This window comes from Parasteatoda tepidariorum, chromosome 4 (assembly GCF_043381705.1).
Source record: "Parasteatoda tepidariorum isolate YZ-2023 chromosome 4, CAS_Ptep_4.0, whole genome shotgun sequence".
Classification (NCBI taxonomy): domain Eukaryota; kingdom Metazoa; phylum Arthropoda; class Arachnida; order Araneae; family Theridiidae; genus Parasteatoda; species Parasteatoda tepidariorum.
In genome coordinates this window covers 91084034-91112029 of record NC_092207.1, presented here as the reverse complement: position 1 = coordinate 91112029, position 27996 = coordinate 91084034, and the positions used below count along the sequence as shown (strand labels likewise).

The 27996-nt window shown below is 28.0% G+C and overlaps 1 protein-coding gene across 2 annotated transcripts in view; it reads left to right on the top strand.

The window, feature by feature from the left end:
- Positions 1-251: 251 nt before the first annotated feature.
- LOC107440216 (misexpression suppressor of ras 3) overlaps positions 252-27996 on the top strand; it is a 34253-nt gene continuing 6508 nt past the window's right edge. The window contains exon 1 of one of the 2 annotated variants that reach the window (XM_016053074.3): positions 252-617. The gene's annotated coding sequence lies outside the window, so the exon portion shown is untranslated. Of the gene's footprint in view, positions 618-740; positions 876-27996 lie in introns of those variants that run through there. The other variant, XM_016053075.3, reaches the window with a different exon arrangement.

Here is a 27996-nt window from a genome sequence, read left to right as displayed (position 1 = left end):
ATTAGATCTCGCGCTTAATTTCATTTCATATGTAAATTATCAATCAAATTAAAAACATATATTATTTATAAAAAAATTTTTAAACGAAAATTGTAGTTATATGCAATGTGATTCACTTGTTAAAAGTATAAATTTATATTTAATACTCGCGTTAACGAATTAAACGTACTGGCGGATTGACTGCGAATTTTATGCCGAGTCTAGCAAATGTATACAAAGAGTAAATAGTTCGATAAATGATTGTTTCAATTCGACAGGTGTTCCATGATTCACAGGTAATTTTCCTTCTTACAAACGCGCAATTCACGGATCTGACGACTTCCGTTCTACATTCTGCAAACCTATCGCCAAATCACTCCCATGCTTCCCAGCAACCCTAGTTACTTATTCAAACGTACATTTGACGCCAAAGCGAATGGTGGTTGTTTCATTTTTGCGCAATTTTTAATATTGACTTGCGCGTTACTTGCGCTAAAATGTTGGGAATGTTCTTTTTTTAAATGTGTTCTTTGGATTAAATGTTATGTGAAAATCTCAAAAAGGAAATTTGCTAAAAGAAATATGGGATTTTTAAATGATCGTTCTTTTTGGATATAAGCTTTTTCATTGAATTGGAGGTAGGGTATTTTTTTAATTTGTTTATTTATTTAATGTAAGATTATTGTTTAAAATGTTAGTTTCACTTTCGCACGATTTTTTTTTTTATAGAGTAGTGTGTTATCTGCGATAAAATGCAGCTGGGAATGTTATCTTTTCTAAGTGTTTCACTGATTAAATGTTGCGCGAAAAATCTCAAAGAAGAATTTTGTTTAAAAAAATATGGGATTTTTTAATTATTGTCCTTTATGGATATAAGCTTTTCTATTGAACTAAAGGTAGGGTATTTTAAGTTTGTTTAGTTATCCACTATAAAATTATTGTTTAATTATTAGTTTCCTTTTTTTAATTGGCTTGTGTGTTAACTGTATTAAAATGCAGGGAATGTTATCTCTCAGTTCTAAAAATGTTCTTTGGATTAAATGTCTCGTGCAAATCTCAAAAAGGAGTTTCACTAAATAAATACTGAATTTTAAATGATTGTCATTATGATATGATTAAGTATTGAATAAATTAAATTTTCCATTCGAATTAAAGGTAGGATTAGCCTGTGTGTTATCTGCGCTGATATGCTGGGAATGTTATCTTTTTAAAGTGTTCTTCGGAAAATTTCAAACGAAACGTTGCTATAATTTATGTAAATTTTAATTTATTGTTAAATGGGAATCTAAGCTTTTCTATTGAATTTATGGAAAAGAATGTTTAATTTTTATTAATTTTTCTAGTGTGTGGGATTATTCTTAAAACCAATTTAAAGAATTTCTTGAATAATTTTGTTGAATGAATTTCTTTAAAAGGGAGGGATATATTAAAATTTGCAATGTGCCTAATAATTCTTTATTTATATACTTTTAACTTAATTTTTATTTCTCTCACTGTAGCAAACCTAGTTACAAACCCTTGTTTCGTGCAGTGAAATCAATAATTGCAGCTACCGATTTAAAAATCCCGTCATAATAGCCTTTCAGAGTAAATGCGTAAATTCGTGCGTACAATGTAAATATATGTATATATTAATACGTATTTATGTTTTAAGAAAAGTATGAGACTATTAAAAAGATTAATAATTTCTTAACGAAAAAAAAACCTTTCTTTTTTTAAAAATGTATACGAATATTAAAATATTATAAGGAAGTGTTTTAAAAATAACTAATGAATAAAATATTTGATAGCTCCTTCGTGAAAAGAACAAAGGCCACTTTAGTAGAATAATTTAAGAATTTTCAAAGCAAAGAGGATTAATCATCTATTACAAATATTTTGTGTACATTTCTTTTTTGGTTTTTTGCTTTTAGACCCTTTTTACACTCATTTTTCAAATTTCGAGTCTTCCATAAAAACTTATGCACGTCATACAAGCTGAAGTCACTTGATTCTTGGTCACGAAATATAATAATTATATCATACTTGTTTTATTATCGTACATTAATTATTAGTTTTGTAAAACAAGCACACTTGTATAAACCAATTTAATTTGTTTTAATAATTTGCATAAATATTTTTCATTAAATTAATAAATAATTTTGAAGTGGTGTTATTATGGGAAGATTAAAGGCACACTTTTGATGAAGATGAAAAAATGGTGAAAATTAGAAGTGTTTGCTAATGTGCAAAATATTATATATAAATCGATATAACTATATAAAAATATTATAAAATAGCTAAAAATAAATAGGCGATTTGATAAAATATGTATATATATATATATATATATTAATTAATTAACTAATATCATACTTATTATTTATGGGAAAGAATTAAGTAAAAATATATAAATTATNTTCTATTATTAATAACATATAAATTATTAATTTTACTTATAATTAACTTATAATTCAGAAATTATTAAACATTGCAAAATATAATGCAATTTAAATTGTTATTCTATCAAGACTTTTATCAGACTTTTTATGAAAAATTAACTCATAATTGTGTGAAAATAAGGGTCTGGTTTTTTGAAAAGTTATGAAAACAGTTGGTTTATACAGGGTTTTTGTGAAAGATATTGTTTTTGTTAATTTATGAAAAGTGTAATCATACTTTTCGGAATCTTAACTTACCGTCAAATCGAGTTATTTCTGCCCGGTTCCTGTTTCTGGAAGTATATGAAAATAAGGTCCTGTTTTTCTGAAATAAAAAAACCCCACAAAAACATGTCTTTAAAGGGGCTGTAGTTTTGAAATTTTGAAATATACACGCCACCGACTGCATTTTTCAGAAAAAGAATTTTTTAAAGGTCCCATTTTCAGAATGAAAATATTCTGAAAAGTATTAATATAAAATAATTTGTGAAGGGTTGCGCTTTTAGAAATTTTGCTGCAACCCTTATCGATACAGAAAAAAGAGTAGGGTCAAAATTATCAGAATATGGTTTAATTAACCTGGTTTTTGGCTCTATGGGTACACCAAAAAGCTCGGTAAATTTTATCGAAGAGCTTTGGTAATTATTTTGGTAAAATTAGCAATTGAATATGATTTTATAATCATGTTTTTTAATAGTAAAATTTGGTAATTTTTTCGTGATATCTTAAAAAATGGCATAAAAATAATTTTTTCAGAAAAATTATTTTTTCAGTTTTGTATTTTTACTAAATATATGGTGATAATAACTATAATTTTGAAAACCAGAATTTTCGAAAACCCATATGAAGGAGAAAAAAATACCCGATGAATGGTGTAAATATCGCACATTTTTGTTTTTATTCCCAGAATTTTTTTTTTATTTTATCAGAAATGCAATTACCGTACAATATGGTAATTTTACGAGAATTTTTTCCTGTGTTTTCTGTATAAGTTTTTTGACTGTCTTATTGTTTCAGTATCGCAGTCCTTAAAATAAATTTTTTTTGCATAGTAATTTATTTTTCTGAATTCACTAACAATTAAAAACCTATCTTAGTCTTATCATTTTAATTAACTAATAATTAAACATCGTTTGAATGTTAAAGATCTTTCAGTATATCGAAACGTTTTGTAGTTAGGTACCATTAAATACATCAACTCCTATTCATTTTTAATTATATCCTTGAGATAAAATTGACCATTAGCAGCTATGTAATATCCCTATCACGCATATTTAATAGTCATTCATCATAAATTCTTAAATTATGCTTCGTAAAAATTATAAGATTTTCTGGTGTTCCGCATTTTATTCGATAAGATAAATTGTGGTGACGTCATTAGCACGAGATCAAAATCGAACATATCTTTTAAAAGGAAAGAAATGTCTTGCGTCCTTTTATCAATTGTTTACTGAATGAAGTACTTGCTATTTTAGGAATTTATTTCAAATTTCATTTAAATTATATTTTGTGAATGATTTGTTCCCGGAAAATATAAAACCTTGATTGATAATGTTATGTTCCATTGTTTATAAAATTCAGCTGTGTTTAATTATAAATTGCTGGTGGTTAGTTTGTTATAACGTTACATTGAATTAGTGTACAGCTTTTTTTTTAAAATTCAAATTTAAGGGTTCAGGTTCTACTATGTGAAATCCAACGTTCAAACGTTTGGTGATAGCTAATTAATAATTCATTTTGCAACTTTCTAAGAGGAATAATATAATAATTTGAAAATACACTTTTACGAATCACTGATTAAAGCGTTGATCGTTCGAAAACGCGTTAATTTCTCATTTAAATGAATTGTTATGCTTATTTTTTTATTAGTAGAGCAAAAATAATTGCTTTTAAGGACTAAAAACGTATTATTGTTAAAATGTTCTATTCATAATCGATGCTTATTGAAATATAAAATATGTATTCATTGTTTCAAGAACACATCCACATTAAATCATCCACACCTCTGTGCACTACTGAAAACTATTAATTGGTTATTCAAAAATATTTGTTAGAAAAAGCGTAAAAATATTTTTTTAGAAGAAACGGTACTTACGTATGATTAACAGGGTTCTGTTTAGAAGAAACGGTACTTACGTATGATTCCCAGGGGTCTGTTAAGAAGAAATTTGGATTCGTTACCGGACCCTTCACAAAATATCTTTTCATAAAAACGGACCCTTCACGAAATATTTTAAATTAAAAACGGACCCTTCACAAAATATTTTAACTTAAAAACGGACCCTTCACAAATTTGTTTATCTTCATTATTGTTTTGTTAATCGAATAAACCCTTCCCAGAGGGCAGAAAACAAGAAAGATGGATGTAAACGAATTAAGTTTTGTCTTTGGCAGACGATTCTTCCATTATTCGTCCGAAATGAATATTCTGCTTTCAGCAGTATAGGCTAAATACCAAATATTTGTATGTTGCATCTCTAATTTAGAAGCAGCAATTGCTGTTTAGTTTTGAAAATTTAATTTTTTTAATTATAATTTTACAGTGCCGAGCATAATCTTGTATCTATTTACTATTTAAAAACTCCTTGAAAAAGGTTTTTGCAATAACCGGACCCTATTTGCACAAATTCATAAAACCATACCATGGTTGAAAGAATGTGAGTAATTTTTTCACAATTTCACGAAAACCGGACCTTTCACAAAATGTCTGGACAGACTCCTGATTCCGATGACCATTTTTGCTTCATCTGAACGTAAAATTAGAAATGGTTGAAATTTAAATATTATCTCATTATTATTTGTATTTTGTGAATTTTTTATATTCAATTAATGTATTGAACTAAGTATAAAAGATAGCAAAATGACTCTGGCACGATGTTTGCGAAAATGGTCGACGGGATAATATGTAAGTATCGAAAAAAACAAATTCCAAAGTGTTTTTTCGACGGTATCATATAGATATAGACAAGTGTTTCACAAACTTATGACTTTTGTGTACCCTTTCTAAATTTTTCTTAACGTTGTGTACCACTAATAAAATAATGAATGTATTTTTTACTATAAAAAAATTGCTTAAAAGTTAAAAATCACAACTGGCTGTAGACACCACTAATTATTAACTGTTAACTCTGCAAAAAATAACCAATAGAAAAATACGTAATCGTAAATTTTCATGGCTAGCTTTGTTTTTAAATATTTTTTGAAATTTTCGTTAGTTGCAAGATATTTCACATAAGAACTTACATATTCATATCCTCGTACATATGTATTAATTTCTTAATGACGAAAAAGTATTTCGTGAATATTTATGAACTGAACAAAAACAAATGGCACAATAACTTAGTAAGTGGTTCTGGAATTTATAAATTATGAGATAACTTTTAAACAATTCAATTATTAATCATTCGGTTAGCCTACATATTAATTCGTACCTATATATTACATATATGTTATACATATATATTATGCATATATATTGCGCATATATATTAATATCGTACATATATATTAATTTCTTAATGACAAATAAGTATTTCGTGAATACTCATGAACTGAACTAAAACAAATGGCACAATAACTTAGCAACTAATTTTGGAAATTATAAACTATAAGGTAACTTATAAACAATTCATTTATTAATCTTGATTTTTCAATAGTTCCGTTTAACCTTGCGCGAAGAGGATAACTAGGTTTGTAAACACGTTCAAATGTAATTAATTAAGTTTGTGATATAATATTCATTCGAATAATATTTTTGTTTATATAATTACAAATATTTGTGTAAATAGTTTTCATAAAATCAAAATCTTTTTTTAATCTACACTGTAAAAAATTCCAGATCAAATTACTGTATAAACTACCCTCACATATACAGAGAAAAGAGTTTTGATAAAATTATCTTACTGTATGGTAATGACGTTTTTGGAAGAAAAAAAAATTATTATTCTGGTTTATAAAATCAAACGATACGATATTTAAACCATTTATTTGGTCATTTTCCCATTCATAGAGTTACGGTTTGCCGGAAATACTTGTTTTCAAAATTATAGTTCTTATTAACACACATTTAGCAACAAAAAAAAGGTAAATTTAATCGAAGAAATGGTTTTTAAGCCGCTCTGTAAGGCAGTGTTTCCCAAACTTCTGACTTTTGTGTATCCTTTCTAAATTTTTCGTAACGCTGCGTACCACTAATAGAAAAATGAATGTATTTTTCTCTGTAAAAAAATTTCACAAAAGTTAAAAATCACAACTGGCTGTTGACACCACTAATTATCGCCATCTCAGCAAAAAATAGCCAATAGAAAATACGTAATCGTAAAGTTTCATGACTAGCTTTGTTTTTGAATAAAATTTTTTGAAATTTTCGTTTGTTGCAAGATATTTCGGATGAGAAAGCGTACCCCCGCTAAACTGTTCTCGTACCCCTGGGGGTACGCGTACCACACTTTGGGAAACACTGNAATTGGCGCATTTCTTAAATGAGCTGTAAACTGAAGTTCAGGTCTAAGACCTGACGCTACCAGAAATAACAATTGTAGTGCCAAACGCTTAAACCTACCAACTCGAGAAATATCTTAAAATGAGACCTATTGATATCTGATAATTCAAAAGTATTTATTTTTTTTTCCTCCCACAGTTTTATCTTTTTTAGCTGATATGAATATTTGGTCTTTCAGTTTCCTATACACTAAATTTACCTTTTAATAAAACATCCTAATATTTGAATTACGCATAACAAAAAACTTTATTTACCCTCAAGTGTTATCAACTTAAAAAGAAAAAAAAAACTACTTAATTTAAATTCTCCTGATTTGTTGTTATTTCTAAGTGCTCCTATTTGTTCCCGATTTAAATATATCGTTAGGTTTTTTGCAATATTGACGATTATGATTAAGTTACTTAATTTCATGGTGCTGCGATGCGTGAAATTGAACCACAAAAATGCTTTTAATTACTCAACTGGTCTTCGTAGTTGATTTCGCTTGTTTTATTTCATTGAAATAATTTTTGATTTTAATGATCAAGAACGATTTTGATTTATTTATTCTTCTTTTGCTTTAATTAATCTTTTTTTTTTCATAGAAATTTTTTTCTTCTTCTCCTCTAAAGCGTTTTTAATGTTATAATTTTTAATCTTTAAACTGTTTTTTCCCCTCTATATCTAATATATTGATAATAGTTAGATTAAATCAGACGCTTCCCTGACAGCAATTTTGTTGTGGCCCCAATTGGCTCAATAAGGCTTCGATATGAAAATGCACGGAGGGACCAATATTGGGATGTCTTGATTTTTTAATATAGAGCCAATATCGGCCTTTATGAGGCCTATATTGGATGAATAATGAATATAAAATATTAGATGAATATGACAATTTTACTTAGGATGGATATTGGTTTTAAAGTGACTGTAAAATATAGGGTGAATCGGACGATTCTATGTAGGGCCGATCTCGGGAAATCTATCCTATCCGTTTAAACCCTCGTGAATATTGGTCGAATGAAGGCTCGAGTTATTTTGCTGTTAGGGTTGCTATTATTTTAGATCGTTTTATAAAGTAAGGGCAAGTATTTAGTTGCCATATTTATGGGATTATTTACATAGGATGGTTTCGTACCTAATCGATCACCGGATCTGTTTATTAACCACTCTTTATGTCTGGTATGGACAATATGCATAAGTCAGTGTTTTCATTACAGAAAAAAAATGGGAGAGAATTTCTCACCCTTTCTCAAAAACAGGGTGAGATTTCAAAAAGTTAAGTGAGATTTTTACAAATTAAAAAAACACGAATAGATTTGGAAAAAAAATTATTAAATTTTTAAAATTATTAAATTATTAAATTAAATTTTTAAAATCTTCTAATTGAATATTTTTGCTGCATCATCATATGGAAAATGTTCTATATCTACTTTTTCAACAGCTATTATATTTATTTGGTTAAAAAATATCCGTATTTGTTTCGTTTTGACCGTTTCTACGGACATTTGTTTCATTTTCATTTGTTCGCTACGGAGTAGAAGATGTCGCCTTAACAAGGTATTTGTTCATCTTACATTCATGCACAAAAAATGTAAACGACTTACATGAAGATACCTTACCTACGGTGAACACATGGTTGCAGAGAAATGTGCTCTGAAAGGGTTCCGTGGTTCGGGGAGGGGGGTGTTCTACTGTTCGCACCAGTTCTGAATAATACTGGTAAATAGGGAAGCTAGATAACAAGGACCGATGTTCAAAATAATGAAAGTTCAAGGAAGAAAAGTGAAACGGATTTTATTCAAAATGGCGAAAGACGAAAATTTTTTCCAAAATTCGCGCATTTTGAAACTGATTAATAGAGTGCGCGAACTTCTCGCGTTTATCATTTTTTATTGCGAGAAAAGAAAAAAATATGCGAGATTCTCGCGTTCTCGCTCTGTAGTGAAAACACTGCTTATTGATATAAAATATGTATTCATTATTTCAAGAACAAAAATTAAATGGAGCACACCTCTGAACACTACTGAAAACTATTAATTGGTTATTCCAAAATATTTTTTAGAAAAAGCGTGAAAATATTTTTTAGAAAAAACGGTACCTACGTATGATTCCGATGACCATTTTCGCTACATTAAACATAATATTAGAAATGGTTCAAATTTAAATATTATCTCAGTATTATTTGTATTTTGTGAATTTTTTATAATCAATTAATATATTGAACTAAATATGAAAGATAGCAAAATGGATCTGGCACGATGTTTGCAAAAATGGTCGACGGAATAATACGTTAGTATCGAAAAAAAAAAAGAAAAAAAAAAAAAACTCCAAAGCGTTTTTTCGACGGTATGATATAGATATAGACCAGTGTTTCCCAAACTTATGACTTTTGTGTACCCTTTCTAAATTTTTCCTAACGCAGTGTACCACTAATAAAATAATGAATGCATTTTTTACTCTAAAAAAATTGCTCAAAAGTTAAAAATCTCTACTGGCTGTTGATACCACTAATTATTAACTGTTAACTCTGCAAAAAATAACCAATAGAAAAATACGTAATCGTAAATTTTCATGGCTAGCTTAGTTTTTAAAGAAAAATTTTTGAAAATTTTTTTGTTGCAAGATATTTCGCATAAGAACGCGTACCTCATCTAATCTGTTCTCGTACCCCTGGGGGTACGCGTACCACACTTTAGGAAACACTGATATAGACGATCCGCAGCTAAGTTAGTCGTCAACTATTTCATAAAAATCTGTGGAGACGGCAGTTGAAATGTTCGATTTCGAACTTTCCTGAAAGTTTCCACTCTTACCCCGTCCTATACTCAACCGGAGTTGTAATACTATTATTTAGTAATTTTTAATTTCAAATTATTATTTTTTTATTTTTTTAGGTACCCTTAAAGAATGAGACACTTTATTTGATATTACATTTTGTATTATAACATAACAGTTGAAGAAATAAATTTCGAAAATTTTTTTTTTAATTATACCATTTGATAAGCCATACAACCAATCCTAATCCTACTGATTTCTAATTTAGTAATGACAAAAAAATATTTAGTGGAATATTCATGAACTGAACTAAAACAAATGGCACAATAACTTAGTAACTGGTTTTGAAATTTATAAATTATAAGATAACTTTTAAACAATTCATTTATTAATCCCTCGGTTTTCCTACACATTAATTCGTACCTGTATATTACATATATATTATACCTATATATTATACATATATATTATACATATATATTATACATATATATTATACATATATATTATACATATGTATTATACATATATATTATACATATATATTATACATATATATTAATATCGTACATATATATTAATTTCTTAATGACAAAAAAGTATTTAGTAAATATTTATGAACTGAACAAAAACAAATGACACAATAACTTAGTAAGTGGTTTTGAAATTTATAAATTATAAGATAACTTATAAACAATTCATTTATTATTCCGTCGGTTATATCATACATATTAGTTCGTACATATACTTACCCTCGTACATATTTTTAATTTCTTAATGACAAAAAAGTATTTAATGAATATTCATGAACTGAACTAAAACAAATGGCACAATAACTTAGCAACTGGTTTTGGAAATTATAAACTATATGGTAACTTATTAACGATCAATTTATTATTCTTGATTTTTTAATAGTTTCAATTATTTTTTATATTTTTTTTTCAATTATTTCAATTTAACCTTGCGCGAAGAGGGTAGGTAGGTAGGTAGGTAAACATGTTCAAATGTAATTAATTAAGTTTGTGATATAATATTCATTCGAATAATATTTTTGTTTACATAATTACAAATATTTGTCTAAATAGTTTTTATAAAATCAAAATCTTCTTTTAATCAACACTGTAAAGGATTCCAGATCAAATTACGGTAAGATCATATACGGAGAAAAGCATTTTGGTAAAATTATCTTACTGTATGGTAATGACATTTCTGGTAAAAAAAAATTATAATTCTGGTTTATAAAATCAAAATATACGATATTTAAACCATTGATTTGGTCATTTTCCCGTTCATACAGTTACGGTTTACTGGAAATTCTTGTTTTCAAAATTATAGTTCTTATTAACACACATTTAGCAAAAAATAAAAAGTAAATTTAATCGAATAAATGGTTTTTATGCCGTGCTGTAAGGTATGATAAAAATTTAAAAATTATCAAGCTTTGTGGTGTTTCTGTAGAACTAGGAACGAGGTAAATTTTACATTATTCTTGTATTTTTGACTATACTTTTATTTCTGTTGTGCAGGCTGCTACCAGTACTTCTTACCGTAAAATTTTACGGAACAAAAAAAAGTCTGATATACCCGTAATTTTTACAGTAACATTTACTATTACTGCAAAATTTAATAACATTTACGGTACACTGAATAACTAAAGTAAATATTGTAAAAACTATGGTGTAAAATTTTACGGTAAAAATGAATTTTATGGATGCTGCCACTTCAGGGTACTAGTTTTTTTTTAATATCGTAATTTGCTCTGGAATTTTTTATAGTGTACTTATCGGAGTCGAAGAGGGCGAATTTTTTCGACTCCGGAACTCCGACTCCTCAACCTTGTAAAAATAAACAGAAATTAACGAGTATCTCTAAATTATACTTAAAGGTATAAAAAGTGAAAAGTAACAGACTGTTTTCTTACTTTTTTCCCATTTATTTTTTATCTACACGTGCGTCTTAAAAAAACAGATAAGCTCCAATAATTTTGACAACTTGTCAGAAAAAGATGAAACTTATTTTTGGTTTATTGATTTTTTTTTTCTTTACATGTTTTTAGTGATCGAAGGCTGAGGATTTTGGCGAAACGTTTTATTGATTCACTGTGGCTCATTAGTGGCTGAATTTTGAGTTTTGCTTAAATGGCGTGAATAAGTAGTTGTGTTTGTTAGTTATGCTTGACTGTATTGGGGACATATTATTCATTTCATTATTTAATTAGTTATTGGTGACTGGCTATAAAAATAATGCAGGCATTGTTATACAATATGGTAAATGTGTTAGTTTATAAGAACTTTTTTGTATAAATAATTTCCTAGATTGCCCTACATGATTATTCAAGGATAGCTCATTGAGATATTTTTTAAAAATTGAAATATTAGACATTGATCGATTGGTTTTAAACCTTCTTTCATTTATTGTTGGTTGTTGGGAACTCTGATTGTTTTTTTTTTTAAATTTTATTTGATTAAAACATAAACTACAATTTTTTTGCAAAAATTTCTTCTGATTTGAGAACAAAGATCCAATAAATTAATAATAAGAAAAAGATTTCTAAATATTGTTACTTTTCAAAAGTAAATTGTGTTCAAAATAAGTGTATCAATCTATGATAACACTTGGGAACAAATATTTTGCTGCATTTGTACATTTTACATCTGCAAATATATGTAAATATGGAAATCTTAGTGTTTTTTTTTGTCTCAATTAAAAACACTAGGAGCAAAAGTATAGTCAAAACTACTAGAATATAGTAAAATGCACCATGTTTCTCGCTGAGAGAAAATTTCCGGTAAACCATTACCATGTGAACGGAAAAAATGCTAAATTAATGGTTTCACTACCTTGATTTTTATTACCCGATTAATTTTTTATATTTTTATTTCAAATGTCATTACCATCCAGTACGGTAATTTTACCTGAACTTTTTCTCACGTGAAGAAATGCTCTTGAACTATCTAATAAATGTGGTTTATCATTTTTTTTTTTATCTAAACCCTTCAATTATAAAAGTTAGATATATACTCAAATTTCAGCTTAAAGTTAGATTTACTGAATGGTATTTCTACATGAAAAAAAATTGGTAAAATTATCGTACTGTACGATATTGATATTNACATTAGTATTATTATACATTAGTATTGAATTGGTTTTTTAAAATAAAATAGTTCTTCAATTTGTTTATTTTTTAAAAGTTTTTGTTCATTTTTATTACCGAGGTTTTTGAATAATGTTTTATTAAGGAAATGGTATTTATTTTTTAAATAAAGAGTATCTACCTAATATAATTTTGTTTCTAAATCTGTGTTTAATTATTTTATTTCTATTTAATATTTTTCCACAATTTGTGCTCCATTAGTGTAAAATTTCTTGCATTCTATTATTTAATAAATTTTTTACTTAAAATTGCTTAGAAGTGTCAAATATTGTACACCGTGCGCCTTTTTTTTATCCCTCCTGAAATCTCCTGAATTCTTGTTCAGGAAACTCCTGAATGTTAATTTTGCTAGGTTGGCACGTCTGTAGATAGTACTGCCAGTCCTAAGCCAACAAAAGGTGTGAAGGGAAGTTAGTGCAGAAATAATAATCATTTACACTAGATTTTAAACAACTTTCCAATTATCCGAACTTTTCATTATCCGAACCATGCTCGGTCCCGAGCAGTTCGGATAATCGGCGCTCTACTGTAAATGTATCAATCTATGATAACACTTGGGAACAAATATTTTGTTGCATTTGTACATTTTATATTTGCAAACATATGTAAATATGGAAATCTTAGTGTTTCTTTTTTGTCTCAATTAAAAACACTAGGAGCAAAAGTATAGTCAAAACTATCAGAATATAGTAAAATGCATCATGTTTCTCGCTGAGAGAAAATTTTCGGTAAACCGTTACCATGTGAACGGGAAAATTGCTTAATTAATGGTTTCACTACCTTGATTTTTATTACCCGATTAATTTTTTACATTTTTATTTCAAATGTCATTACCATCCAGTACTGTAATTTTACCTGAACTTTTTCTGACGTGAAGAAATGCTTTTGAACTATCTAATAAATGTGGTTTATCATTTCTTTTTTATCTAAGCCCTTCAATTATAAAAGTTAAATATATACTCAAATTTCAGCTTAAAGTTAGACTTACTGAATGGTATTTCTACATGGAAAAAAAAAATTTGGTAAAATTATCGTACTGTACGGTATTGATATTTCTGATAATAAAAATCCACAATTCTAAGTAATAAAACCAATATATAAGCTATTAAACCATTCATTTGGAAATGTGTTCGTTCATATAGTAACGGATTACCGGAAATTCTTGTTTTTCAAAATTATTGTTCTAATTACCACACATATAGTAAAAGAAAAATACAAAACTGAAAAGTGCATTTTGCCAAGTAAATGGTTTTTTGTCCTGTTCTATCATGTAAAAGGTATCATGATAAGATTTATAAATTTTACCAAATTTTATCGAAATCTTTACTAAAGCTCTTCGGTAAAAATTTCCGAGCTTTTTGGTGTTGCCATAGACACAGAAACACTGTAAATTCTACCATATTCTGGTAGTTACGACCATACTTTTTTTCCCAGTGTAGTTACTGAGTATTGTTTATTATTTCTTCAAAGTACGAATTGATTTAATCTTCCGAACTTAAAGCAATTATTATGAATTATGGTTAATTATTTATTGGTTCAATAATTCCTTAGAAAGTTATATTAAAAAGCGTGATAGATCAATTCAAAAGCCGAGTCGAATTCAGTATTGTTCCAAGAAAGTACCCAAGACAATGACGTCACAACACTTGTACATTTCTTTTAATACTATTTTGTTTGAATTTCCGGTTGAGGACCTATTGTGACTAAATCATAAAAATGTATTGTTCAACCAGCTAATTCCCGTCAACATTAAGTAATCAACTTCAGAGGGGAGAGAAAATTGGGTTCAAAAAACCATGACCCCGTATCCAAAATATTTCCCCTGGTAGTTGTTGGCAGCTAAAAGCTGTCAGTTGAAAGACTCGATGATATTGTCTCATGAACTGACGCTAGTTTTGCAGCTCTAACTAAAGGCTTGAATTTTTTTTTTCATCTTTCAAATTGCTTTTTTCATTTATTTCTTGTGTTTAGTTTCTTAACCTATATAATGGAAAATGACCCAAATTCTTTTGTAAAGTTTCTTTGTAATCCCATGAAAGTTTACTATTTAACACTGAAATCACAATAATTTAAATATGCGGTTGATTTATATTCAGAAATTGAATACATTTAATCAAGGTTATGATAATAAGCAGAGGTCTGTCCAATTTTTCCCTAATAAGTCCTCAAATTTTTTGAAAAAATGTTAATTTTGGGAATCTAAAATTAGCGTTAAATCGAGTTCTTTAGGTCAGGGTTTTAGTGATTTTGCGAAAAAATATATTTCATCGTGGCAATTGCAATCATGCTATAATAAATATTTCAGTTAAAAATAAATTTATGTAGACTAATAAAAAAATTTTTATAAATATTTTTTTACAATAAATATTTGAGCTAAAAATTAAAACATGTAGACTGATAGATTTTTTAAAATTTTTATTTATTATTATTATTATTATTATTTTTTTCATTAGCAATAAGTTACAAAATCCCTCGCCGATTAATGACGTCATCGACTTGTTTTTTCAAAGGAAATATTCGTGATTGGTTCATTTTTACAATAAAATATTTTTGATAGATCCGTTTCATGATGAAATATTTCGCGATAGGCTCGTTTTTACTATAAATTATTTTGCGATGGATCCTTTTTTACGATGAAATATTGTAAGATGGACACGTTTTAACGACAAAAAATTTTTTTATGGGTTCGTTTTTACGATAATTTTTTTTCTTTTGTTGATAAATCCGTTTTTACGACGAAATAATTTGTGATGATTTGGTCTGTTTTTGCTTAAAAGTAGTTTGTCGAGGGTCCATTAACGAGCCCAAATTTCTTCTTAACGTACTCCTAAGGGGTAAAGAAAGTTCCGTCATACGTCATAAAGACTTTATTTCTATTTAAAAATTACTATTTTTTTGTCATAAAAATGTCTAAATAATCTGATAAATATTATTTATTTCAAACCTTGTCTATATTAATGCAGTTAACAGACGGATAAAAAATACATTCACTACTGTAAACTTAGTGATATGAAAATATCATTCCATAATTTAAAAATTCATTTTTTTCTTTGTAATGTTCGTAATTAAGGCTTTAATTTTATAATAAATGTTAAAGTTATCGTTATCAATATTATCGTTATAATTTGATTGAAAGAATAATCCAATAAGAATAATACCAATAATTAAATTTTTAGTACCTTAATTTGTCCCTTTGAATGAAAGTCAAATTTTGATTTTTTTTTCACCAAATCGTCTAATAATGTCTTTATTACCATATACTTTTAAATGAACAGCAAATATTAATATTTTAATGTCAACCAACTATTTAAACAAACTAATTTTAAGCTAGGTGCTTTACAAGAAAGAATACGCGAATTTTATGATTTGTAAAAAGTACGTTGAAAAAAGATACCTGTATCGCGTCTCTTTTCTCAACAACTGTCCAGACGCTCTCATATTGATCAGTCAGGAAAGGCTGTCAAATCAGCCCTACTCATCAATTTTAGAAATCTGACTTTTTTTTTCAATTCTGCAAATTCCATTCCCATATGCTTTGAGGCATTTAATCCTTTTGATGAGCGAGATATTTAAATGAAGCGCAGCCATTTTAAAGATTAGTTTTATAGTGATGTAAATTGAAATTTATGGTAAGACTATGGTAGGAAAAAGGGTAATTAATTTTTTAATTAATGTTTTTTTATATTTACTTTCATGTTAATTTTGGCGAGTCTTCCTCTCAGCGTTGATCTTAATTTTCTTTGAAACGTTTTATGGCGTTTAGTTCTATATGCACATCAATAGCGCTCTTGTATATTATATAACGAAAGAAATTCCAATATCGCAATATAATATCCTTCGCAGCATAATTACTTGTGTCCTCCTTAAACCACCATTTTGTTTTTGCTCTAAAATGCCTAGAAAATAATTATGTAAAAGTATGGGATTTTTTTCTGTTTTTTTATTTTTATATTACTCTATTACCGCCTTTTATAGTCACTTTCTTTTTTAGTATTAGATACATTCACTTTATATTAAAATTCGTATTTGTTACTCAATTCGAAGTGCAATTCTCAATCCTAAAGATGTTCAGTTCTATACTCAATCCTTATGATATCTTCCCACAAAATATTGTCGATTAATTCAGAACTACCCTGTTTAGCATGTAAATATTAATTTAGTATGATGTTATTAACATTAGTATAATAATTAACAAACAATACTAATATTTTATATTAATTATTATGCTAAAATTATTAAATATTAGAGTTTCCAAAAATATATAAAGGAAAGTATAACTTTGAATCGTTTTATCCCTTTGGCGCGTTTTAAACATTTTTAATACTTTTTTACATCATTCCGTATTAATTTAGGCCAAAATAAATAAAAGATACTATATTTAACATTTTACTAATTTATGTTTATGAAATGCACTATGAAGCACCAGTGCATTTTTCTACGTTAAAGGTAAAATATTCCTCACATGGCTCACTTTCAAACAATAATTTTTCAAATTTGCGCTCATATTTGCAGATATTTAGATTTATTAGAAACATTTATTTATTTTTGAGATTTCTTTAATTTATAAAGTCAATTATTGATAAATTTTAGAATAAAGTGAAAAAAATTTTAAATTACTTTTTTTGTATTTTGTATTTTATTACAAATATAATTCCGATAAACTGACAGATTTTTTTCCCGTAACTATTAGACTACCTTTTTAAGATTAAAAAATTTTAAAAATATATCTATATGTATACAATCAGGGGTCTGTTTAGAAAAAATTTTGGTCCGTTAGCGGACCCTTCACAAAATAATTTATCTTTTAATCGGACCCTTCACAAATTTGTATATCTTCATTATTGTTTTGTTAATAAACCCTTCCCAGGGGAGTAAACGAACGGCAGACGCTTTGTCTTCGGCAGACGCTTTTTCCTTTATTCGTCCGAAATGAATATTCTGCTTTCAGCAGTATAGGCTAAATACCAAATATTTGTATGTTGCATCTCTAATTTAGTAGCAGCAATTGCTGTTTATTTTTTAAAATTAAATTTTTTTTAAATTATAATTTTACAGTGTTGAACATAATCTTGTATCTTTTTACAATTTAAAAACTCATTGAAAATTTTTTTTGCAACAACAGGACCCTATTTGCACAAATTCATTAAAGCAGGACCCTGGTTGAAGGAATGTGACTTAACGTTTATTTTATATTCGCAAATTACGAATCATTTTTTCACAATTTTACAAAAACGGAACTTTCACAAAATGTCTGNAGCAATTGCAGCTACTAAATTAGCGATGCAACGTACAAATATTTAGTATTCAGCCTATACTGCTGAACGCAGAATATTAATTTCGGACGAATAAAGGAAGAATCGTCTGCCGAAGACAAAATTTAGTTCGTTTACATCTGTCTTTCTTCGCCCCCCCCTTCCTGGGAAGGTTTTAATCGATTAACAAAACAATAATGAAGATAAACAAATTTGTGAAGAGTCCGATTAAAAGATAAATTATTTTGTGAAGTGTCCGTTTTTAAGTTAAAACATTTTGTGAAGTGTCCGTTTTTATGAAAAGATATTTCGTGAAGGGTCCTTTAACGGACCCAAATTTCTTCGAAACAGACCCCTGGATACATTCACTTTATATTAAAATTCGTATTTGTTAATCAATTCGAAGTGCAATTCTCAATCCTTAAGATGTTCAGTTCTATACTCAATCCTTACGATGTGCCCTATCTTCCCACAAAATATTGATGATTAATTCAAAATTCCCCTGTTTAACATGTAAATATTAATTTAGTATAATGTTATTAACATTAGTATAATAATTAACAAATAATGCTAACATTTTGTATTAATTATTATACTACGATTATTAAATATTAGAGTTTCCAAAAAATATTGAGAGTAAAGTGTAACTTTGAATCGTTTTATCCCTTTAACGCAGAGTTGTTTTAAGCATTTTTAATAGTTTTTTTCATCATTTTGTATCAATTTAGGCCGAAATAAATATAAAAAAATACTATATTTAACATTTTAATAATTTATGGTTATGAAATACACTATGAAACACCAGTGTATTTTTCTACGTTAAAGGTAAAATATTCCTAACACGGCTCACTTTCAAACAATGATTTTTCAAATTTGCTTTTATTTGCAGATATTTAGATTTATTAGAAACAGTTATTTATTATTGAGATTTCTTTAATTTACAAAATCGGTTATTGATAAATTTTAGAATATGGGAGAATTTTTTTTTTAATTACTTTTTTTGTATTTTATATTTTATTACAAATATAATTCCGATAATCTGACAGATGTTTTCTCCTTAACTATTAGACTATCTTTTTAAGATTAAAAAAATTTAAAAATATATCTATATGTATACAATCAGGGGTCTGTTTAGAAGAAATTTGGGTCCGTTAACGAACGATTCACAAAATATCTTTTCATGAAAACGGATCCTTTACAAAATAATTTATCTTTTAATTGGACCCTTCACAAATTTGTTTATCTTCATTATTGTTTTGTTAATAAACCCTTCCCAGGGGGGGGGGAAGAAGACATGTAAACGAACTAAGTTTTGTCTTTTTTGTCGGCAGACGCTTGTCCGAAATGAATATTCTGCTTTCAGCAATATAGGCTAAATACCAAATATTTGTATGTTGCATCTCTAACTTAGTTGCAGCAATTGCTGTTTATTTATATTTTATATTTTTATTATAATTTTACAGTGTTGAGCATAATCTTGTAACTCTTTACAATTGAAAAACTCCTTGAAAAAGTTTTTTGCAACAACAGGACCCTATTTGCACAAATTCACAAAAGCAGGACGCTGATTGAAAGAATGTGACTTAACGTTTATTTTTATTCACAAATTACGAGTCATTTTTTCGCAATTTTACAAAAACTGACCTTTCACAAAATGTCTGGACATACCCTTGATATATATATATATATAATATATGTCCCATTTGCATCAAAGGCTTAAAAAATAGGAAGCCTTGTCGAATCACTGCTGCAAAAAACAAATTGACCTATCATGTTTCTACAAAATCAAAGCCATTTCGAAGAATTGTTACACTAGTTTTTTCCAATGAAATATTTACTTTCATTCTTCTTTACATTTTTAATTGATGGTAACTATTAAATCTAAAAAAAAAATATCCATGCCGGTCGTGTCAACATTTCTTGTTTCTCGAGTTTTCGAACGTGACTTGATACCATAAACAATGGAACACAATTATGCGAACAGAACGATAGTTTCGAAAGGGAATGTAAAGGTCATTAAAATGAACAACACAGTTTTTGTCATTGTTTTTTTTTTTTTAAGAAAAAAAAATATGGTTGCTTTCTTGTTTTACCTGTGTTGTCGACTTCAAAGTTTTTTTCTTGTTTGGATCCGTGTGACTCTTATTTCGTTGACAATCGCTTATGTTAAGACTTTCCCGAAACAAGTGAGGAGTTCACATCGCAATTTGTAAAAAATGAAAGTCAGAAAGTAATAAAAGTCATTGAAATATATAAGGTCTCTTACACTTTTTTTTTATTACACATCTGAACACTAAAAAATGACACAACACATTGTTCGGCAATAATTTTATGTTTTAATTTATTGCTATGATATTATGCCAAGAACTTAAATAAATTTGTAGTTTGTTTGTTATATAAGAATTTTTAAATGCGAAAATAACAAATTTAAAATTTTAAAAAAATATTTAACAAAATACGTGATTTTTTCTGTGATGATAAATATGTATATATATATTTGCTTCAATTGGAATTTGGCTTTAATTCCTCTGTGATAACAGGGGTCTGTCCAGACATTTTGTGAAAGGTCCGTTTTTCGTGAAATTGTGAAAAAATTACTCACATTCTTTCAACCAGGGTCCGCTTTTATGAATTTGTGCAAATAGGGTCCGTTATTGCAAAAAAAAAATTTTTTAAGGAGTTTTTAAATTGTAAAGACATACAAGATTATGCTCAACACTGTAAAATTATAATTAAAAAAATTAAATTTTAAAAAATAAACAACAATTGCTGCTTCTAAATTAGAGATGCAACATACAAATATTTGGTATTTAGCCTATACTGCTGAACGCAGAATATTAATTTCGGACGAATAATGGAAGAATCGTCTGCCGAAGACAAAACTTAATTCGTTTACATCCATCTTTCTTGTTTTCTGCCCTGGAAAGGGTTTATTCGATTAACAAAATAATAATGAAGATAAACAAATTTGTGAAGGGTCCGATTAAAAGAAAAATCATTTTGTGAAGGGTCCGTTTTTAAGTTAAAATATTTTGTGAAGGGTCCGTTTTTAAGTTAAAATATTTTGTGAAGGGTCCGTTTTTATGAAAAGATATTTTGCGAAGGGTCCGTTAACGGACCCAAATTTCTTCTAAACAGACCCCTGCTCAGTGATAAGTAAGCAGGGGTCCGTGGCGAACGATAGATTTTTTAATGGGGGGGGGGGGGGNAGGGGGGGGGGGGGGGCAAAAGGCAAAATTTGCCGACTCAAATTCGCTTTAAGCTCAACTTAAGGTCAATTTGAAAAACGTCTCAAATGTTTACTTTTTTCCTATTTTATATTTAATTAGTATTTTTTTTGTAATTCAATTTAAATGATAAATTATTACTATTGATAATAAAAAAATGTCTGGTTTGAAATTTCAGAGTTATTCTCTCGTAATCATTTAAAAATTTCGAACATGCATTAAATTAATGCATCAGTAAATAATCAATAAACGATGTAAAGAAAAAATTATATTTTTGGTAAAAAATATAAATAAATGAATTAATACTTTGTATTCTCAATAAATCAGAAATCAATGGGATTTCAAGAGACAAAGATAAATGGGGGGAAAAAAGAAATGCTGAACAATAATTCATTTTTGAAACAGTAATATTTAATAATCTTAGTAAAATAATTAATCTAAAATGTTAGTATTATTTGTTTTTAGTTATGGTGTTGTTAGGTCATGACGACGAAAACCGATTCCTTCGCAAAATTAAATTTCTGGCGCATCAATCCTATCAAATACGGAAGGGAAAAAAATTATGACGCATAATTTTCCATGGTAAAAAAAAAAAAGAAAAAACTGATTACTATATTGACCTAGGTGGCAGAAAAAATGTTAAAATATTTTCTGCAATCTGGCAGCCAGCTATTTGGGTAATAAAAAAAAACTCATCATGAACAAAGCCTGATTTTTATGCAGCTTTGATTGGGAAAAGCGTAAAGAAATTTGTCCGAAGGCAAAATATTTTTTCAGTCGGCCTCCTTGCTATTGTAGAAAAAAATTATCAGAAAAAAAACCGACTGAAAAAAAATTAATGGGTTTATAGGCCGACTAGGGTATTCCTCTATAACTTCAAAGAGGCAGACTGCCCCCTCCCGCTTGATACGCCCCTGTGAATGTTTTACTTTATTTAATCTCTACTGAACAACAACTTCTATGAGAAAAAAAACAACCTATTTAGATGAAAAGATATTTCTGATAAAAACAATCCAAGAATTTTGATAATAAATACTAAAATTAATGGTATTTGAGTAATTTATTCAATAATTTCTCAGTTAACTTTTACTGTTCTGATAGCGGTTAATCAGAAATTCAGGTTCTTATGCCCTATTCTTTGTTCCCGGAAAGAAAATCTACGCTAAAAAGTAAATTTAAAAAAAAGAAACGATTTGAAGAATTACGGTAAAATTACCGGACTTATCATTCATTTTACCATTTATTTAGTATTAAGAATTTGATGGCTCCGCCTTTTACCAAATAGAATGAATGATAACAGATCTTACAATCTGTTTTTTGTATCTTTCTGGTATGGTTTATTTAAAATTAGCGACAGTGTGTTGATAGGCATTGCATGGTGGTTAGTTATTTTTTTCCTCTAATAAATTCGTCACTTATGGAGCTTATCACTAACAAAAGGAGCATGAAAAAAACAGCATGAAAAATCATAATTTTTTACTGAAGCTTTTTATTAAAAATTCTTAATTTTCCTGCTCAAATTCTTCTCCTCTGTTTATATTTTAGGTTAGAAAAAAGTTTTAATTGAAATTTCAGAAAACTTAATATACTTTAGCGTTTGAATAAGTTTCTTTCTTTAAATGCAATATGACTTTACTATAGATTTTTATTAAAAGCAAGAATTTTTTTTCTTCAAGATTTATAGGTGATTAATGATAAGCAATCTTTCGTTAGAATTTCTGTAAAATGTTATTTATAAACTCAAGAATTTGATTTATATGTGAGTGTAACGTAATTTTGTATAATGTTACCAGATAGTACAGGGGTTGGGCAAACTATACTGACACATTTATTGATCTTTCTCAAAAATTACTTAGAGAATCATTTTATAAATTTCGAAATGTTTAGGTTATGCGATTTCTCATACTTATCAATGAAGTTTAAGGCTTTTAGAGGTTTGAGGGACCGTTCATAAGTTATAAACGGAAAATAAAGTTTTTTAACACCCTATGCCATAAAATGTTACAATAAATTTGTAACTTGTAACATTTATTTTGGTTATTATATGCAATAATTGCACAAAATTTCGTTAATCTAGCTTAAATATTTATGGAGTTATGGACATTTTTATAAAATGCACAGCATAAAACAACTACGTTAATTACTCATATCTTTCGCTGTTTTTGGCAAATTTTTCTCAAATTTTTAAACAATAATTTTATTATTTATTTTAAATTGCTTGAAATTTTTTTTTTAATTTTATTAAATCTTTTTAAAGTTATAACAAAAAAATATAAAACAAAAAAGTTAGCTTTCTTTATACAATGGCTATACCTCCATAAATTTTTTAGCTAGGCTTACGAAATTTTGCGTAATTATTGCATATAATAATCAAGTAATCGTTACGAGTTACCAATTTATTGCTACTTTTTCGGCATAGGGTGTTCAAAAACATTATTTTCCGTTTATAATTTATTGACGGACCCTCAAACCTCTAAAAGATTTAAACTTTATTGATAAGCGTGAAAAATCGCATGATCTGAAGTTATAATAAAATGATTCTTTAAGTATTTCTTGAGAAATATGAAAAATGTATTAGTATAGAAGTGTTTCCATCATTCTGTCTTCTAAATTCCCATACATTTATTTCACTTCTTCTTTGTTAAATAATAATAAATATTTTCGAAGTTTGCCTTACATATAATTTTCTGAAAATCGAATGTTATTTTAATCTATTATACCTTCCCTCAAAGACATAATAAATTATCTTGAAAAGGTGACTTTCCAAATAACTACGGGCCTTATTATACCTAAGTTTGTTATGCTTATTTTAGAAAAATAGCTCTTAGCTGATTATTTTTCAAAGACGAGAGAAACAATGAGTTTTCACAGAGCACATGGCCAGTGTTCCATCTGTCAGTATAAAAACAAACATGTGGTTTGGACTTCCAATTTTAGCATCAAAATCATAACTGCTTAAAAAGAATATTTTTTTGTTAAGGTTATAGATTTGTTTTTATAAGATCTAACACTAGAATAATGTTATGTTTGATTTAAACGGAACAAAAGAATTTGACTTAGAACTCTCTTTTATAAAAACTGACGTTGTTAATGATGTGATTGACGTAAGCTATAGAAATTATCTAGATCTTTTCTAACAGAATGGAAATATTTTGCAATGCGCCAAACTAATCAAAAAATTTCCAGTTTTTTTTCTTTCTATTCAGCCTTTTTTTGGGTAATGTGACTCCTTAAAAAACGTATAATAATATTTAGGCTTATTGCTGTGAGACTACACACTTTAATTTAATGTTTTATAACCGCTCTTGAACAGCCGATCCATTTTTTAAGTTAACGACTATCAATGTTCAACTCCATAGTCTTCCAATTTTGAACTTAATCCAGAAAACAAGGATACTCCTGGATCAAGTAGCAAGAGAAATTCGCCTTTGGTTAGGATTTTTTGTTGGAACTAACCCGCATTTGCGCAACACGGAGTGCAAAACCTCCCACGTTTAACCCAACGGTAAAGGTATTCTAACCCATGATCCGTTATTGCTGTCGGTGTGAGCCGGGTGCGGAATTTGCGTCGACCAGGCATCGCTGGGATTCGAACCCGCATCACCTCATTGGGAGGAGAGCTCTCTATCCCCTGAGCCACCACGTTTCCTGCAAAACTTTAGACTTCTTGGAAAACATACATTGCTCAATTAGCTTTATTTACTTCAGATAGTTTTCGAAAAGCCTAGAGCAGTAAATTGTAAAGCCTAAAGCAGTAAATTGTAAAGCCTAAAGCAGTATATTGTAAATAGCCTTATTAAAGTTTTATGATAATAAGTCTAAGCTATTTCAGTTCGAATAATTAATTCTTCGCCCTTTCTCTGATTTGTCTAAAGGCACGTAGCAGCTTAAAAAATATTACACTGATTAGAAAATATTGAAAATTCTTCAACTTTTCCTGGCGTATTGTTAAATCCTAGCTATATTTGTAAAGCTTCGGATTTTTTTAAATTGCATTTGAATTGTTTATTGTTTAAAAAATTAAATAACAAGTTCTATATTTTCTTAATAAAAAGGGGCTTAATTTCTGCTGTTAATTATTTTATTAATACTTATATGTGGAATATTTCAATTACATCATAGAACAATCTTTGCTGTAGCTTTTTGAAGTTCTATTTGGTGGGCTTTAATAATACTTTTTCAAACAAAACTTATTTCTGCAGAAATTTCGCATCTTTCATTTGTATAGGATAATTTTGATTCTCCATTACTGAAGGGCGATTTTTTAGTTTTACTTCTCCATTATGTCTCCATGGAGCTGTAAACAACCATAAAATATTATGCGTCGTATTTGGTTGAATATTTTTAAGGATTATAGCAATCATTGTTCCAAAACTTAAGACATTTATTTATTCATTTTTATCTTTTATTGTTCAATTTTATTTTTTAATCTTATTAGGTCTGTATTTTCAATCAAACGCATCATGTCGACAAATTTAAAAAGTATACCGAATCTTAAGGTTGACACAATAACTTCTAACTAATAAGCTATGTAGTTATCATAGGAATGAAAAAATAAATAAAAATGATTAAAAGGCTTTTGTGAAATAAATTTCTCAAGATAAATTTTCCTCTGTGTAGATCTAACGCTCTCTGCACAGTATTAATTTTGCGCAGATAATAAACAGATTTATGTGTGAAATTTAGATTATGAATTCTATCTATTATCAGGTATGACACTTAGACTAACAAATAGATTTTGTGTGTGTAAAAATGTATTAATACCCCTGGAAAGGCGTGTTATTTTCTCCAAGAACAATGTCTATTTTCAGATATACACAAAATATTTGCTTAAATTTTTTACAATTCACGAAAACGCTTAACAAACCACTGTTTTTGTGATACTTCACACATTACATAAACCTATTTTCACTAAATTATAGGGAAATTTTTTAAAATTTTATGAAAACAGTCCTTTTACAAAAAATGTGATTTTATACCTGGTGTTATAAAAATGTAATAAGACTACGACACGCTTTGTGGCACTTGTCTCGCATCATAGTGATACTCGGCATCATAGTCAGTGTAACATCTTGTCTGACTAGTGTCATAAATTTGACACTTTTAAAAATTTGATCTCGTAAAAGAAATACAATTCGTTTGTTTCATTTTTCTAAACTGTCCTAAATTTCATAAAAACATTTCAAAATGAGCTGACCGTTTGTTAATTTTACACCTTTTGTTAGAAGCCACTATAGCGTAACTAAAAAGAAAAACTTGTGGATTTGACAATAAGGGCGAAAAAAATTAATATTTTAACTGTCAGATTAACTTGATGGCGCTTCCTATTTTTTGTGAGGCCTGTCAACATGATTTAATTTAAATTAGTATCGAGGTCATTTTAAAACGGACCCTTCACATTTTTTTATCGCTAAAACAGACCCTTCACAAAATAGTTTTATCGTTTATACAATCCAACCACTAAGTGTCTATTGAGTATCATGGGAATGTATCTTCACATGTTTCATTAAAAAAAAAAAAAAATTAGGAATATTTTAATAATATTGAATGATATATTTCTTTCTGCGTGTTTTTATTAAAACTTTTATTGTGTTCGAGTATCATTTTGTATTTATTTTTACTGTTGGATTATAATTTTTTTATATTTTTTACTGTATTGAGTATCATTCTGTATTTATTTTTATTCCCTATTGAGTATTATTTTTATTTATTTTTACTGAACTGATTATCATTTGATGATTTTTTACAAAATCAAAAACAAGACCCAATTTTCACAAATTTGTTATAACAGGACACCCTGGCTGAAAAAAACAACAACAATCTGATTTAACGCGTTTTAGATTCACAAAATTATTAGTAGATCTTTTGCAATTTTATAAAAACGGGACCTTTCCCAAAAAACTCTGGATTGGTCCACTTTCAAGAAAAATATTTCTAAAAGCATAATTATGAGAGCAAACTTGTTTTTGTTTATGGGAAAACACGTGATTATAAGAACATCCTTTTTTTAATGTATTTTTATAATAATGCAGAAAGAATACAGGTTCCCACGCCTCTTGAAAACCACACTTAGATAGAATTATTCGATTATAGTTCATAAACTTGTTAGAAACTAACCAGTAACCACACCTCTCCAGGTGAAGCTGTTAATATCTCATCAGGCGTGGTGCTGACTAGTTCTTGGAAATTCATCCTTGAACATAACAATGCTTTTCGTCTGGTGTCTGGTCTTTACTTCATTTGAATTTGAGGGTGTTTTCTGGATTAAATTTTTGTTATTACTTTTATGTTTGTTTCTTTCCCCTCTCATGACTGTTTCGTGAAAGGGAAAGAAGACAGACTTCCACGATTTTCTTAACAGCAATAAAAACCACAGTTACTAGCCATTTTATAATCCGTAAGCTTTCTTTTTGTTTTTGGTAGTTATTTATACTCGTAAGCATGCATAATTCATAAATTAAACCTCATTTCATCGAGAAGATTGCCATATTTTTTATTTTATTTTAAAAATTAAGTTATGCCAAAATAATTTATTAAAATAAATTATAACTTAAATTTATTATTTGAAAATTTTAAATTGCCATTTATCTGTCAAGTTTCACCATACTCTGCCCCTAATATGATCATTTAATAATAACGTTCCCTAATATTTAATGCTTAAAAATATTTGATTGGATAATATGTAAGAATATTTTTATAAATTACG